This window comes from Macrobrachium rosenbergii, chromosome 26, assembly GCF_040412425.1.
Source record: "Macrobrachium rosenbergii isolate ZJJX-2024 chromosome 26, ASM4041242v1, whole genome shotgun sequence".
Classification (NCBI taxonomy): Eukaryota; Metazoa; Arthropoda; class Malacostraca; order Decapoda; family Palaemonidae; genus Macrobrachium; species Macrobrachium rosenbergii.
Genome location: NC_089766.1, coordinates 22708978 through 22723060, shown reverse-complemented (window position 1 = coordinate 22723060; position 14083 = coordinate 22708978). Strand labels below are relative to the sequence as shown.

General features: G+C 33.8%; 1 pseudogene; it reads left to right on the top strand.

Moving 5' to 3' along the window:
* Positions 1 to 14083, top strand: part of LOC136853113 (hemicentin-2-like) — a 462981-nt pseudogene that overhangs the window by 309089 nt on the left and 139809 nt on the right.

Genomic DNA, 14083 nt, shown 5'->3' with positions numbered 1-14083 from the left:
GTATTACAAGTGTAACAGTACGATATTTGTTAGCAAAATAGTGCCATAACACGGGCGAGGGAGAAAAAACGTAATGAAAATATGATGAAAAAGGAACCAGTCGGAATTACCAGCCAGAAGAACATTAAGTCTGGGAGAAATTTCTGGCTGGGTCATTAAGAAGCGAGAAGGCTTGGGAATTAAAGAGAGAGAGAGAGAGAGAGAGAGAGAGAGAGAGAGAGAGAGAGAGAGAGAGAGAGAGAGAGAGAATCTACTATTATAGGAATATCTTATTAATAGTTTCACCATGTTGACTTTAGGATTAGCTGGACGAAGCCCTTCGCTTTCAATATTGAAAGGATGACGTGCATTTTCACAGAACACTGGTCACTTATATCTGTTTTGACTCTCTCTCTCTCTCTCTCTCTCTCTCTCTCTCTCTCTCTCTCTCTCTCTCTCTCTCTCTCCAATTACGACCCATAACAGTTGACTAACAGCCATGCACATGTAATTCAATATATTGTTCAACACTTCCCGTTTTATTCATACCTGCAGTGCTCTCTTCATTTTTGCATATTCTTTTCTTTCCTTCCAAGTGTATTCTTCCAACAACATCCTCTATTACCCAACCGAAAAGTTATTTATTTTCATTCACCTAAGGAGTGAGGCCTTCGTCCTCCTAAAAGACCTTCTAAGACCAAGCAGGCTCCTTATGCTCACATCTGCGCTACAGAAATCAGAATTTCCTATTTTCCATAGTCAAGAAAAACCAGTAATTCCTATTCTCCCCATTGTACATAAATCAATAATTCCTATTTCCCTACTGTACAGAAATGAGCAGTACCTATTTTCCTTTTCCCTACTCAGCATAAATCAATGATTACTATTTTCCCTGCTCAACAGAAATCAGTAATTACTATTCTCTCTACTCTACAGAAATCAGTAATTCCTACTTTTCTTACTCAACAGGAGTCAGCCATTTCTGCTTTCATTACTTAACAGAAATCAGTCCTTCCTGCTTTCCCTACTTAACAGAAATCAGTCATTCCTACTTTCCCTACTTAACAGAAATCAGACATTCCTACTGTCCTTACTCAACAGAAGTCAGCCATTCCTGCTTTCCCTACTCAACAGAAATCAGACATTCTTACTTTCTTAACTCAACAGAAGTCAGTCATTTCTACTTTCCTTACTCAAAAGAAATTAGTAATTCCTACCTTCCCTAATCAACAGAAGTCAGTCATTACTACTTTAATTCCTAAAAAGAAGTCAGTCATTCCTACTTTCACTGCTCAACAGAAATCAGTCATTCCTACTTTTTCTACTCAACAATAATCAGTCATTCCTCCTTTCCCTACTCAACAAAAATCAGTCATTCCTACTTTCACTACTCAACTGAGGTCATTCATTACTACTTAAATTCCTCAAGAGAAGTCAGTCATTCCTACTTCCCCTACTCAATGGAAATCAGTAATTCCTACTTTTCCTATTTAATAGAAATCATCATTTCCTACTTTCCTTACTCAACAGAAGTCGGTAATTCCCATTTTCCCTGCTCAACAGAAATCACTCACCCTACTTTACTTGTTCAACAGAATTGAGCCATTCCTACATTCCCTGCTCAAAAGCAGTCAGTAATTCATACTTTTCTTACTCAACAGAAATCATTCATTCATACTTTCCCTACTAAACAGAAAGCAGTCATTCTTACTTTCAATACTGAACAGAAATCAGGCATTTCTACTTTCCCTACTCAGCAGGACTCAGCAGGAGTCAATCATTCGTAGTTTCCTTATTCAACAGAAGTCAGTCATTCCTACTTTCCTTAATCAACAGAAATCAGTCATTCCAACTTTCCTTACTCAACATAAGTCAGTTATTCTTTTTTCCATATTCGAGAGAATTTAGTTATTCCTGTTTCCATATTCTACAAAAATCAGTAATTACTACTTTCTCTACTCAATAGAAATCATAGAAATCAATCATTTGTACTTTCCCTATTCAATAGAGAACAGTCATTCCTATTTTTCTTATTCAGCTGAGATCAGTAATTCATAGTTTCCCATTTTAACAAAAATTAGCAATCTCTCCTTACCGTGCTGACTAGAAATCAATAATTCCTAATTCTCTGCTTGACAGAAATCAGTAATTCCTAATTCTCTACTTGACAGAAATCAGTAATGCCTACTTTCCCTACTCGATAAAAGTCAGTTACTCCTACTTTCCCTACTCAACATAAATCATTAATTCCTTGTTTCACTACTCAAAAGGAATCCATAATTCATACTTTCTCTGCTTAACAGAAATCAGTGATTCCTACTTTAATTACTTAACAAAAATCAGTCACTCCTGTTTTCACTACTCAACAGAAATCAGTAATTCCTAATTTTCATACTCAACAGAAATCAGTAATTCCTAATTTCCTTACTCAGCAGGAATCCACAATTCATACTTTCTCTATTAACAGAAATCAGTGATTCCTACTTTAATTACTCAACAAAAATCAGTCACTCCTAATTTACCTTATCAACAAAAATCAGTAATTTCTAATTACCCTACTCAACAGAAATCAGTAATTCCTCCTTTCACATTTCAGCAGAAATTAGTAATTTCTTCATTCCTTGATTAAATGAAATCAGTAATTCCTAATTTCCCTGTTCAGCTGTAATAAATAATTCCTAATTTCCTATCTCAACAGAAATCAGTCATTCCTACTTTACCTACTAAACAGAAATCAGTCATTCCTTCTTTCCCTACTCAATAAAGTCAGTCATTCATACTTTTCCTGGTCTACAAAAATCATTCATTCCTACTTTCACTACTCCACAGAAATCAGTAATTCTTAATTTTCCTGCTCAACCGAAATCAGCAATTCCTACTTTCCCTACTCAACAGAAATCAGTAATTCATAATTTCCCGTCTCAACAGAAATCAGTCATTCCTGCTTTCCCTATTCAACAGAAATCAATCATTCCTATTTTCCTTAATTAACAGAAATCAGTCATTCCTACTTTTTTATACTCAACAGAGAGCAGTAATTCATACTTTCCCATTTTAACAGAAATCAGTAATCTCTCCTTTCCCTGGTCAACAGAAATCAGTAATTCCTAATTTTCCTAATCAGTTACAGTCCGTTATTCCTGCTTTACCTACTCAACAGGAATCCACCATTCACAGTTTCCTTACTAAACAGAATTCAACCGTTCCTACTTTCCCTACTCGGCAGAAATCAGTAATTTCTACTTTCCTTACTAATCAAAAATCAGTCAATCGTACTTTCCTTAGTCAACAGAAATACAACATTCCTACTTCCCTACTTAACAGATGTCAGTTATTCCTGCTCTCCCTACTCAGCAAAAATCAGTCATTCCTACTCTCCCTACTCAGCAGAAATCAGACTTTCCTACTTCCCTACTTAATAAAAGTCAGATATTCGTGCTTTCCCAAATGGACAGAAATCAGTATTCCTACTTTTTTACTAAAGAGAAACCATTCATTCCTACTTTCCCTACTCAAAAGAAATCATTCATTGCTACTTTTCCTACTCAACAGAAATCATCAATTCCTACTTTCCCTACCCGACAGAAATCAGTTATTCCTACTTTCCCTACTCAAAAGAAACCAGTCATTGCTACTTTCACTATTCAACAGAAATCAGTCATTCCCTGTTTTCCTACAAAACAGAAATCAATCATTCGTACTTCCCTTACTCAGCAGGAATCAGAAATTCCTACTTTTCCTACTCAATAAAAATAGGTAATTTTTACTTTCCCATTTCAACAGAAATGAGTAATTTCTCCTTTCTCCGGTCAACAGAAATCAGTAATTCCTACTTTCCCTACTCAACAGAAATCATCAATTCCTACTTTACTCATTTCTACCTTCCCTACTCAGCTAAATTCAGCCATTCCTACTTACACAGTTATTCCTTCTTTTCATGCTCAAAGAGAAATCAGTAACTCCTGCTTTCCCTACCCAACAGAAATGAGTAATTTTCCAAATCTGTAGCTTTGGGATTCCCAGCCTTCTTTTGCTTTTCCCATACGGTTTTCCATCTTTCTTTTTGCTTGAACTTTCTTTTCCACGTTTCCATCATATCCTTTCCACTTTGACTGTAACATATTCGCTTTCATTCTTGGCTCTGGCACATCCCCAGCCAATATCAATTTTCATTCTTTCGTCCATAACTTTACTCTTTTGCTCATTCTTGCTCGAATTCTTTTCCGAGCACATCATCATTGATTTTCACTTGTTCCTGTTTGAGTTTTCTGAGAAGAAAACTATTGTGCCGGCTTTGTCTTTCCGTCCGCACATTTTTTTTGTTTTGTTTTCTGTCCGCACTTTTTTCTGTCCGCCCTCAGATCTTAAAAAACTACTGAGGCTAGGGGGCTGCAAATTGGTATGTTGGTTATCCACCCTCCAATCATCAAACTTACCAAATTGCAATCGTCTAGCTTCAGTAGTTTTGATTTTATTCAAGGTTAAAGTTAGCCATAATCTTGCATCTGGCGACGATATATGCCAGGCCACCACCAGACCGTGGTTAAAGTTTCATGGGACGTGGCATTATACTGAGACCACCGACAGATAGATCTATTTTCGGTGGCCTTGATTATACGCTGTACAGAAAACTCGATTGCCCCGAAAAAACTTTCTTTTTGTCAATCATTCTTTCACATATGACATTTCTCAACCTTATTCCTCATCATTCATTCCTCAACAAAAAATATTTGCCACTATTTTCATTCTCATTTCTTTTTTCTTTTACTAATAAAAATTTTCCGAATGTTCTTTTTATAAATAAATATTTTTCAACATTTTTCCTTTTTTTCCTTCTTTCGTCTGCAAAATTTCTGTGCATTTATGTTTCATTCTTTGACGAATAACTTTCATCAGCAATATCCAGTTTTATTCTGTTGCAGTTATGCTTGTCACCTTTTTCCATAAAATTCTTTTTTAAGAAAAATTTCTTAGCGTTTTTATCAATATTTTTGCAGAAAAATAGAAAATTCAACTTTTTCCTTTTCAGTGTTTTATGAATATATCTTTCCTTTTTATTCGTTCTCAATTAACATTTTTCAGCATTATTTATTCTTTCTCAAATAACATTTTTGAGCCATTCCCCGTGTTCTCAACAATTTTCTTTTCATTTCTTCTTTCACAAATAACTTTTCTCAATATTTTTTCTGATTCTTTTAAATATCATCTATCAGTATTGTAAAATTTTCACTCATTCGGTCACAAATAAATAATATATAAAAAAGCCTTCCTTTCATTGAGTATCCACAGCCAACATTTCTATAGTTACTTATCGTTTTATATTTTTTTTTTGAATAAGCATCTAAGTACTTTTCTTTAGTAACTTTTTCACAAAACTTAATCTCGCACCTCGAAACGCATACTCCTTGTCAACGTCATTTTCTTAATATTTGTTTCCCATTAGTTTTTAACCAAGACTTTCCTTTTTCATTTTCCACCGACAAGCCACTGACCGGGAGATCTGATTTTATTTATTTTTTCTTTTTACTTTTAATTATATTACGTTTATTTGTCACTTCATCAGAAGATATTTGGACTCATGTGCTAAAGGCTTACTGTTCAGGTAGCGGGAAAGTACGTGCCGGTAGAGTGTCGGGCGTGACTAATATTGTGGAGGTTTTTTTGTGTTGGGCTTCATCATTCATTTTATATATATATATATATATATATATATATATATATATATATATATATATATATATATATATATATGTATATATATATGTGTATATGTGTGTGTGTATATGTGTGTATACATATACATAATTATTCTCATGGTATTATTTAAATTCTCATTTCATAAGTATCTTCCGAATATTCCCAGATTTGTCACGGTTGTCAATTTTATATTAATTGTTAGAAATACTCTTTATCTAAATCACTTATCATAATAATTATCAACCCTTATAGTGCCAAATTATTTTGTTTTCTTTTGAAATATCATTAATAATATATACATTCCTCATTACTTATTGCATAACAAATATGATTGCTTAGCAATTGGTATACGTTTCAGCATTTTAGGTCCTTCTTGAATTCCTTTCATTCTTATTCATTTTATATCCACGTAATTTTCCTAGAGTTTCGTTCTTTCTTCCCCATTTTTCCTTCTCTTCTCATTCTGTATTTTTACTGCCTAAAAATCACAACTTCCATGATATTTTGTTTTTATTCCTGCTAATCAAACATGATTTTCTCACTGTTAATGCTCCTTCGAATATTTTGTTCCTTCGTATTACCTTCGTTCTTCATCATTTTGTTATTCCCCTTAATATCACTCTTCACTATTTCCTTTATTTATTGAAACACCCCTCGCATACCATCAGTTTTATCCTTTTTGTTTATTCCATCTTTCCTTCCATTAAGTGTCAGTTTCCCAGTTACAATCTTTCATGTCTATTTTCTTCTTACTTTTCATAAATCCATTCATTCTTCTTTTAACATTATTCTTAGTTGACAACATTTTTCTCTGGACACATTCTTCCCTATTCCCTTCGCTATCTTGTCTCTATCACCCTTCATGTTCTTTATAGTTAAGCCATCATTCATAACTGTACTGTTTTAATATTCCTTCATCCCATCATTTCTTAACTCCCCGTCATCCTCCCTAACTCTCAATCACTCTGTAGCTCACTGTCATACTCCCTGAGTCTTCATTATCATCATCATCTCTAAATCTCCATCATGAATTCTACATTTTCATCACCCTTCCAAATTCATCTGTCCTACTTCTCCAGCATCCTACCAAATGTCTATCATCCTTCCAAACTCATTTTCTGACCTAATTCTCCATCATTCGTTGAACTCTCTGTCATCCATTTTCTCTCTAAATTCCCTTCATTTTATCAGTTTCTCTCCATCCTCTGCCTAGTCTCCATTGTTACCCCAAACTCTTTATCATCACCCAAACTCACCATCATCCTCAACTATCCACCCCTGACTAAAATCTACATTTTTCTCCATCCATCCTCTGCTTAAAATCTACATTATTCTCCATCCATCCTCTGCCTAAAATCTACATTATTCTCCATCCATCCTCTGCTTAAAATCTACATTATTCTCCATCCATCCTCTGCCTAAAATCTACATTATTCTCCATCCATCCTCTGCCTAAAACCTACATTATTCTCCATCCATTCTCTGCTTAAAATCTACATTATTCTCCATCAATCCTCCGCCTAAAATCTCCATTATTCTCCAAAGTTTCTCTCATCCCTCTAACTCCCCAGCATCACCCTCCATCCTCTAACTAAAATCTTCATCAGCGTCTCAAACTCTCCATCCTCCAATTCAAGTCCCCTTCTTCCACCTTAACTCTTTATCATACTCTTGAACTCCCTATCATGCTTCAACCAAACTTTCCATCGTGGTTCCGAAATCTATCTCATCCTGACAAAATTTCAATCGTCCTCGGAAACTCTCCATCATCATCCCGAAATCTCAATCATTTTTACAAACTCTCCATTACAGTTATTAACTCACATTCCTGCTGTTCCATTTCCCCAAATTTCATAAATTAAGAGATTTTTCATCGGTCTCAACCATGACTAAATTTCATCATCAAATGAGAACGAAGAAAATCAGGACGGCCACCCAGTGTCCTTTTGTTGCCCAGGCTCGAAAGGAACAAGTAAAGAGAAGGAAGGACGGATGGTAGATGAGAAGTAACTTTGAATAAGGAGTGATAAATGATGAAAGAAACGCTGAATATTTCATAGCAGAACAACTCTGAATTAATGCAAAAATCAAATAATAGAATTAAGGAGTATTACAGCTGAAGCCAACGAGTCCGAAGGTTGCATTATCTTAGCCTGGCAACTTACAGGTCAACAGGATATCTGATTTCGTCTTTCAACTTATTTTTATTTCATTCTGTCATGTCTTGCTTTCTCTTTCATAAATACGAAATTTTCAGTGCACCTGTCATTTGAAACTAAAATTTTGTAATAATGACATCATTCATCATTGGTGCTAGTATGTTTTGACACCTGTTTTCCGTTATGCAAGAAATCGGACGCACTGTTGACCAGTAGGTTGCCAGTGCGCGGTAGTGAAACTTTCAGTCTCATTAGCCTCAACTTGAGCAGAATAATTCCTTTGCTTATGGAATATCGCACTGACTTCAGATCACGCAGTTATACAGCATATTTTACCTCCAGAGAATTTGAATACCCTTATCCCTTTTTGCCATTTGTCAAAGGGTTTTGAGTGGAAAGGCTCTGAAAGGGCGTTTCTGCCCTTAGCCCCTTTTCTCTTGACTTCCATCTCCCCCTTTTCTGCAGGCGATCTTATTCATGCGTTCTTTTAGTCTTGTCTCCATTTTATTTATTCTGCCTTTACTTTTCCATATCCGCAGAGGTTTTTATTAGAAGTACTTTAATCACTTGACAAGTGTAATGACTTGATTTAAAAAGCCCCCAGAATATCACATATTTAATAACATTTATCATATGTAAACTGCTGTAATAGATATTAAAGAATAAATATCATTTCCCTAAAAGAGAAAAGATTGAATGTCTGTCTAATCTTTTTCTGAATTTGATGGAAAGTGGATGAAACTCACTTTTATCTGCAGACAAAGACAAAAGCTTTGGGAGGTTTAAACGGTATCAGACGCACGATCGTGTACGCATAAATATCACACACACACACACACACACACACACACACACACACACACACACATATATATATATATATATATATATATATATATATATATGTGTATATATATATATATATGTATGTATATGTGTGGTAATGGTGTGTGACAAGTATGCAAAGTCGTTATTTAACTCAAAATTTAGCCTTAAAAATCAAATCAAATAAGAGTGTGTTATTTTGAACCTTGGATTATCGGAGCAGGCTTTAGTTTATTTCTTTTTGTTATGTCTTTTTTTTTCAAATTGAATTTTTCATTCCTTCCAGCAATTACTTCCAGTTCACTATCACTTTTACCGTGAGTATAACATGGTAACGAGATCCCTTAAAATAAAAGGAAGGAGTATTTGCATTTATTTTTGTCAGTGCTGTATATACATACACACATATATATGCATGTATGTATGTATATGTATATATATGTGTGTACATTATATATATATATATATATATATATATATATATATATATATATATATATAATATATATATATATATATATATATATATATATATATATATCATCTCTCAAGTGAATCATATGCAGTAATCATGACTTAACAAAAATATCTTTTCCTATAACAACAGTTTCTTATATAAATACCTTTTACTAGAATGTCAAAGTATCTAAAATAAAAGTACGTAAATTATGGTAGAGGAAACAAACATGAAAGGTTTACCTAACATAATAAAAATATTTCTGCTTTTAACAGATAGTTTAAATCTTTAAACTCTAAAGATTTTAAACTCTCATATCAAAGAAGTTTCCTGCTTTCATGGCAAACTGGAATGAGAAGTTAAAAGTTCTGAACAACAGGATCTGCTAGGACTCTTCCACCTTCCCTCTGGGTCCGCCCTAAGTTAATCTTATTCCCAGACACTTTTCGGACTGGATCCTCCCTTCCCAGATCTGGGGGTTCCGCCCCCCTTCATGGCAATCACCTTCTGTCTGCCCTGGAAATCAACACATCCATCCAAGCTCCAGTCCGAGAAATGCCTTCCTATAATCTGGATACCTTCATCTTCACCGGTAAATCTTCCTGGCCAATATGGCAGACTGCACTTTGTCCAATAAATCCTTTCAGATAATATGTACACATGCATTTTTTCCAAAAAATCTCTGAACGTTTTGGACCCCAAAATTTTCTAAAAAAAATCCCCTTGGCCAGGTTGCACACGTACCTTTCTACCAATACATCTGCTGGGATAATCTAGACACACAGTATTTCCAATAAATCTCTTTGGATTTATTGTGTCTGTATATTTTCTCGAAAAAAAAAACCGTTTGAATAATCTGGTGATCTACATTTTCTTTAACATTTCCCATTTTCTATCTCAATTCCCGAGTCCAGGCTGAAATACTGTAAGCCTTTTACTTGCACCCGTTCCCTTTGGCCTGTAGCTGTCCAACTTCATAAACTTTTTCACTTTTTATTTTACGACAGTTCTTTAAGGGGAGCCCTGTGTGTCTAGAAATGTCTAATAATAATAATAATAATAATAATAATAATAATAATAATAATAATAATAATAATAATAATAATAATGAAAACCAGTTCCAATTTCTTTAATTTTTCTTGTCACAAAAATTAAGGATGCATTCCGGTTCAGTTCCCATTCCAGCCTTCTTTCTTACTGCACATCACATGGTTTCATAGGAATGAAGTTTACTTCCTTCGTTCATGCATTTCATCTTTAATACTACACCACTTAGCTAACACAGGCAATGACGCCACACCAACATATTCCTTTGTGTATATACAATTTCTTTTCAACGCAATCTCATATTTATTCACATCTTTTTGCTTAACATTTTCCACGAAATTTCTGTTTCCACGGAGATTGTCATGGACACAGGTAACAAATCTCGTAAGGCTAAAGTCTCTCTCTCTCTCTCTCTCTCTCTCTCTCTCTCTCTCTCTCTCTCTCTCTCTCTCTCTCTCTCTCTCTCTCAATAAATAAATAAATAATAAATAAGTGATCATTTGATAGCGATAATGAGCTTACATTCGTACACACGTGCAGTAATAATATGGAAACAGTGTAGTTATAAATCTGGGCTTTTCACATAATGGTAACGCAATTATTGTAACTGTAAATGAACAGATGTAGATACTTAAATTGTAGAGACATTATATATCTTCTACTGATTTTTAACCAGAAAGTGAGATGTTAGTAGTGAATTTTTTTATTTTATTTCCCGATAGAAATCGTTGGTAACATCTCCAAATCATAATTTCGATATCTACAGTATAACTTTAAAGTTGTTAAGGTTGAGGAAAAAAAACCATGTTTGTGGATACACAATTATATAAATATACACTGAGTCAGTTTATTTCAGGGAAATGGAAAAGGAGTGTGTGTGTGTGTGTGTGTGGAGTGGAATGTAATACAAACCATGCAAAACTTTACAGCAACTTTAACTGCTGCGCCTAAACTATTAAGCCCAAGAAGATGTAGACGGCAAAGTTAGTGGGCGAAGTATTTTAGCTGAATTTCCTCTTAACATTTTCCACTCAGTTCATATATATATATATATATATATATATATATATATATATATATATATATATATATATATATATATATATATGTATATATATGTATATATATGTATATATATTTACATTTATATATGTATGTATGTATATATATATATATATATATATATATATATATATATATATATATATATATATATATATATATATATATATATATATATATATATATATACATATATACATATATATATATATATATATATATATATATATATATATATATATATATATATATATATATATATATATATATATATATATATATATTCAAACACCACAGGTATAAAATGAAACCGTGTTTTATTTCTTCCTGTGGTTGTTGATAAATAAATATCACGTAAGAGTGATTATTTATATTTATATATAATTATATATATATATATATATATATATATATATATATATATATATATATATATATATATATATATATATATATATATATATATATATATATATATATATATCAGGTTGAAAAGGTAAATTCATGTCTCTCACAAGTATCAAGTTTGTTATGCCAACGTTTCACATCACATCACACAAGGCTGGAAAATTACTAATTAAAAATACTTAAGACTTCACTTATACACTGGAATAAACTTTAAAAAATGTTTAGCATTTACAAATACAAAAATTAAAACAAGAACTTGAAAGGAACACCTGCCGAGGTAAGAGCTAAAAGTCTGTCTGTTTCCGCTGCGATTCTTCTGTTTATGGGACTTCGCTACAAGGACTGGATATCATGGTGTTGGCAAACTTCTGCTTTGTGTTGCTATTTATCCTCTGATTGAGATCCCGAGGAATTAGTAATTTCCACGAATTATTAAGGACAAGATACAGCCCACAGTTGTTAATGACTTGCAGCCTTCTTGAAAAGTACACTAAAAAGCTGGAAAAGACTAAATTGGACCTGAGATTTCTTCAGTATTGCTCATAGGTTCGTCAGGTTTAAAGTCTACAAAGCTTCGCTGTATCGCTCAGAATTTTACCATGATACGATTACAAAATTATTAGAAATTGAGATAAATTCTAAGTATAAAGATTTAAAGAAATTTCAGATGTTTGCCTGCTGAGTACAAATCCATCATACAAGGTTCATTGACGTTAGTTGATCATTTTATTTTCACCAAACTATTTAATAACATCCTGTTTATTGACGTGGGGACTAGGCCCAATAGGAAATTACAATTTCAGGTATATTCATTCCTGTTTTTAACAACAATATAAGTCCTGTTTTTAAATTGTCCGAGCGGGTTTTATCAAAAAGGAAGAATTTCTTCTTTCTTTATGATTGTACTTCTACCTCCCATGTAATAAACCCAACTTCCAACAATTTTTCTAACCATTAGAAATTTTGTTCCAGAAAATATCGAAATTGCCTCTGTGTAAAACTAGATGGGATCCCTTTTTTCAGAAAAGAGGACCTACATATTTTGAAGGGTTTGGCCAAAGACGAAGAAATAAAATGCACTTAATTTTCAGTGACTCATCAAGATTCCAGAAATTGGAAACACTAATCAAAACGATACCAAAATAGAAGACGGAATTAACAGGTTCCCAGAGTCCTCAAACGTGACAACATCATAGATGAAAACACCTTCCAAAACCTTCTCGTTACAGGTTCAACATACGGGATCATGTGTGGCCTTCCCAAGATCCACAAGGATGGTGTCCCACTTAAATAAACTTTCTTCGTTAAATACGCCCAATTATAAACTTGCTAAGTATTTGGTTCCATCGTTAGAACCGCTCACCAATAATGCTTATATCGTAAAAAGTGCTGCTAATTTCAAGGAAGATATTCTTAATCAGGACTCTGACTTTTTTATGGACAGTGTCGACGTTGAGTCCCTGTTTACTAATATTTCTGTTGGGGAAACGATCGAGGTCATATTAACCAAACTTTTTCCATTTTCCGATTCTCTTTTTAACTGTTTTAATAGACCTTTGTTTAAACAACTTTTAGAGTTGGCCGTGCGGGACACGGTCTTTATTTTTAATGATTCTTGTTTCAGACAAGTTGGGGGGGGGGGGGGTGGGGGGGATTGCAATGGGAAGCCCTTTAGGTCCTGCCTTCGCCAATATTTTTATGAACTCCCTGGAGGAGACAGTATTTGGCAATTGTCCCCTTAGTTTCCACCCTTTATTTTATAAAAGATATGTGGACGACACCTGTGCCTTGTTTAAACGCGATTTTAATGCTGATTCCTCTTTAGAATTCATTAATGTCCATCGTCCAAATAATAAGTTTACAGTAAAGAAAGAAACTCGCAACTCTTTATCATTTTTAGATTTACATATCATTAGGGTAGATAATGGGTTTCAAACCACCACTCATAGGAATAATACTTTTACAGGGTTGGATACCAATTTTTATAGCTAGTGTTATTTCGATTTCAAGTTGAATTCTCTCTCCCCCCTCCCCTACAGGCCGTATTCTCTGACTTCCAGCTGGTCAGCCTTTCATAAAGAAATAGAGTTCCTGGCTAATTTTTTCCGCAACAATTGTTTTCCATCCCGCTGTTTCCATAGAGTACTTAATAAGATCCTAACCGCAAAAATGAAACAACCTATTCCCATATGTACCGTTCCCAAATTATGTATTCATGCTAAGTTCCCTTTCCTAGGTGACTTATAAAAAGAAATGTATTAATTTAATTCATTATGGATTGCCACCTGTAAATCTGAAGTTGATCCCACGAAATCCCCTCAGTGTACGTTCTTTTTCAGAGTGAATGACCGACTGAGCCCTTCCTTGACATCCAACATTATTTATAAAAATATACCTGTCCCAGGCGCAGTCTGGGAACCTACGTTTTCATGTACGAGGACCCTTCTCA